At 36.1% G+C, this 4,235-nt stretch overlaps 1 long non-coding RNA gene across 1 annotated transcript; it reads left to right on the forward strand.

The window, feature by feature from the left end:
- The first annotated feature begins 536 nt into the window (after positions 1 to 536).
- Positions 537 to 2,281, forward strand: LOC134795089 (uncharacterized). The gene is made up of 4 exons (XR_010144786.1): positions 537 to 1,461; positions 1,537 to 1,611; positions 1,688 to 1,853; positions 1,930 to 2,281. It is a non-coding gene; the product is annotated as an uncharacterized LOC134795089 (long non-coding RNA).
- The last annotated feature ends 1,954 nt before the right edge of the window (positions 2,282 to 4,235 follow it).

A 4,235-nucleotide genomic window follows, 5' to 3' on the forward strand; every position in this document is an offset into this window, starting at 1 on the left:
AGGACAAACCAGTTAGGGCAAGTGACTTTAGGACAAACGTTGTTAGGGATTCAGATTGACACCCGTTTAGAACTCCCGAAATTTAAATGGACTTGTCTATTTTGAATGGACATAGCCTGTAGACGTCATTCAGCAAGGAGTGTCGTAAGGACCCGATTCCAACTATGTTTAAGCCTTCGACTTAGGAGCATAAGTTACATTTTTCAAACTTCATGCTTTATTTTTTTCGGTTGTCCGTACATTATTTCACTTGCGATTGGCGTTTTCTATCAACGATTGTCATTTGGCTAGGTTCTAGTGAGTAGTGTGGTTGATCGGCATTTGGCTAGGTTCTAGTGAGTAGTGTGGTCGATCGTCATTTGGCTAGGTTCTAGTGTGGTAGTGGCTTCTGTTGTCTTTTACAATGCATATTATGCCCAGAAAGTGGTACTTTATGTGGGCCAACAATGGCATAGAAAGTGCCACTTACCCGCTCGTGTGCGGGAAAGTAGTTTTTTCATTTACCAAATTCGTTCCTTACAGAATCAACTATTTTACTTAAAGAATACCTACAATGATAAAGCGATTTCCACCAATTTCCATTCCTTAGCTTGTGTTAATTGATTAAAAATACCTACACGTGGTGCCTATACACGATGCCACAGTCACTTAATTTTATTAAAGTAGCACTTATAATATTATTATTTTTGGAATCATATAATACCTCAAGCGATATTAACAAACATAAACTCCCTGCGAGCGGGCTAAGAGTATAAAGTATTAGAAATGAATATCGGACTGAAGCCAATTGACATATTTATTTTAACAGAAAACATTTTTGGTCTCTACAAAAATATAAGCACGTTTAGCAAGCTAAGAAAAACAATTGCCATCACCATAATTTCTATTGAATTATCTTTGTGTTTATACGTTCTTTATACTATTGAATTCAACAATTTTAAAAACGTATATTTGACTCTCTTCTTTCAGTTATATTCTATTGTATCTATTTTGATGTCCTGTTACTATTCAAAAGCGTATATGAAATTTATAAATTGCTTAAATTCCAACGATATACTTGTTGATTTTTTACATGACAAGATATATTTCAAACGCTTGGCTTCACATTTTAAACTTGGCCTCAAGCGCATCTGCGGATATATATTTCTTTATATTGTGACGATAATAATGTCTGTAATTTACGATGTACACGTTGTAGTCCGCAAAGGGGAACAAAAGGTTGTCCTTTTTGGCAGAGCACTAAGTGTGCTTCGTTTACATGTTGAATACAATTTTATATGCTTTACATTCCATACTATATCTGAACAACTGCAATGCATAACGAGATCTGTTGTTGGAAGAAATTTATATCATTGTGAAGATGGCGACGTAACACGAACAATAAATATAGAGAAATGGCGCCAAAATTACATAAATGTCAAAAAATGCACCGTCTTCTTAAATGAAATAATTGGCATACAGGTATATCTACAATTTTACTGTTAATTTTGATATTTTAAGAATGTTGTTTGTTTAAATGTGATTTTATTGTTTCAGTTGGCTTCATCGTTTTGTATCGTCGCAATGCGCTATATTAATACATGCTACAGTGCAGTAGTTTATGGGCTCAAAGTAGGTCTCTACCACTAAATTATTTTAAAATATAAATATATATTAATATTTTCTAATAGCCCTTTTTTCTTTTAAGGGCCACCTCAATGTTGGAATGTTGCTGTTTTACGGTTGGGTGTGCAGTTCCATGTGGATAATATATGCAACCGTACATGCAGCGCAGAGTGTACAAAACAGCGTCAGCGCTCTAACGCGTTGCTTAAAACTGCTTTTCGTACTAGAACAAGCGAATGAACATGCAGGTTAGATTAACAGTTGTAGTTTCGTCTCTTAACATACATTATAAAATTCACAAAATAAACGTTTCAATCTTTTCAGATGAAAATAAGCTAAAGATAGTAAAACAGCTTTTGCAAATAGTTACAACGCGACCAATAAAAGTAAAAGCCTTTGGTGGTATTGACGTCAACATGGCGCTGATTCCCGCGTGCCTCAGCATCGTCGCGAGCTACACTATCATCGCTCTCCAGTTCTACAAGATCGTGTAACGCGTCGCTCTCCGATTCAACAATGTCGTATAACGTAATGACTTAAAATGTGGAATGCCACACAACCAATAAAAAGAGTTCAAATACACAACAAAAAAAGGTCTTGCCATAAAATGGAAACTATTTCTTCTAATTTTAATCTAATTAAAAAAGAGGAAGTCGATTTAAAATGGTACTGCTTAAAACTTCCTGTTACTGAAATATATTATATTTAGGTATTTAATAGTTTTCTCGGATTTAACAACGTTGTGTAATACAAGGAGTCTCGAAGAGTGACACGAAGAGCGATCGGCGACCCATACAACCATTTCCAGTCGCCGTTACGACGCGGTGTTGACACATCTTGTGTCGACACCGTCTGTTTCGGTCACAATTCCAGTCGCAGAGTCGTCGCCGTGTCGACACAGTTACCAGAAATGGGGAAGGGTCGACACATGACACAAAGTGACATAAAGTGTGGTCGCCGTGTGCACACATTGTTTCGGGTTTGCGACTACTTTATGCCAAAATCATTCGTTCATTCGTTCATTTTGTTCCTGTCAAATGGAAACTGTCAGATGGAAAAATACTTAAATAAAAATAAGTGACATTAATACGCCATCTCTAAAACGGATTACAAGACGTAATTATATATTGTTTGCATTTATATTACAATATGACTTAAATTATTATGGGGAATTAAACTGCTCGAGTGATTTGATAAACTAAGTGTAATATAATCAACGCGCCACCACATTGTTTTAGTTTAGCCGGAAATGAAATTGTTTACTTCTCAGTGCCTGTGTTCATAACTATATTATTTGAAGCATTTTTAGTACTTCGGTGCGTATACTATACTTAAATAACAGAAATAACGCTTTACATACTACGAAACTTGTTAATTATGATGTATAAATATGGTTTAAGGCTGAGAAATATTGCAGTCACAAAGTAGTTGCAATGTTTCGACTTTGTGTCGACTCTGTGTTGACACATGACACGCGCTGTCAAAAGTAATAACAAAGTTACTGGATTTGCAAAATGGCTCCTTGTGTTGATTTGTTTTCAGATATTCTCAAAGTGTAAAAATGCCGTGGTCAGAGATGGGCATTAATCGATTAACTGTTTATTCGACTAATTAATGGAATAAAAAAAGTTCATTCTCAAATTTTAATCGCGATTAGTTTAGTCGACCTAACATAGATTGAAATTGAATTAATCTGAATATTAATCGAATAAATTATCGATTAAATCTCGATTGAAAGTTGACAGGGGGCCATTTTTGTACGTAAAAATAATAGAAATGTCTTGCATGCAGATGGTAGCAAAACACTTTGTCATAAAAGTCGAGATGGGTGTCGATATATAGGTTTTAGGGAGTGCCGATTTCGAAAATAATGACCATTTTGGAATCCGAAATGGCGGCCATGCACTGTGTCATAAAAGTCGTCATGGATGTCGTTTTATACGTTTTAGGGGGCCCCAATTTTGAAAATGATGACCATTTTGGAATCCAAAATGGCGGCCATGCACTATGCCATAAAAGTCGTCATGGGTGTCGTTTTATAGGTTTTAGGGGGCGCAGATTTCGAAAATGATAACCATTTTGGATTCCAAGATGGCGGCCATGCACTATGTCATAAAAGTCGTCATGGATGTCGTTTTATAGGTTTTAGGGGGCCCCGATTTAGAAAATGATGACCATTTTGAAATCCAAAATGGCGGCCATGCACTATGTCATAAAAGTCGTCATGGGTGTCGTTTTATAGGTTTTGGGGGGCGCAGATTTCGAAAAAGATGACTATTTTGGATTCCAAGATGGCGGCCATGCACTATGTCATAAAAGTCGTCATGGATGTCGTTTTATAGGTTTTAGGGGGCGCAAATTTCGAAAATGATGACTATTTTGGATTCCACTTTTATGACAAAATATGTAGCCGCCATCTTGGATTATAAAATGATCATCGTTTTCGAATTCTGCACTCCCTAAAACCTATAAATCGACATCCGTGACGACGCAAGTTATCTTTATTTTCAGATCTAACAAATTGCTACAGAATACAAAGGACAAAAAAGAAGCGAGGAGGTAATGAAACAAGCAAAAATACAGATGATTCCTCGACGCAATTGGGTGATTCTTAAATTGTGTCCAGTTTT

This window comes from Cydia splendana, chromosome 11 (assembly GCF_910591565.1).
Source record: "Cydia splendana chromosome 11, ilCydSple1.2, whole genome shotgun sequence".
NCBI lineage: Eukaryota > Metazoa > Arthropoda > Insecta > Lepidoptera > Tortricidae > Cydia > Cydia splendana.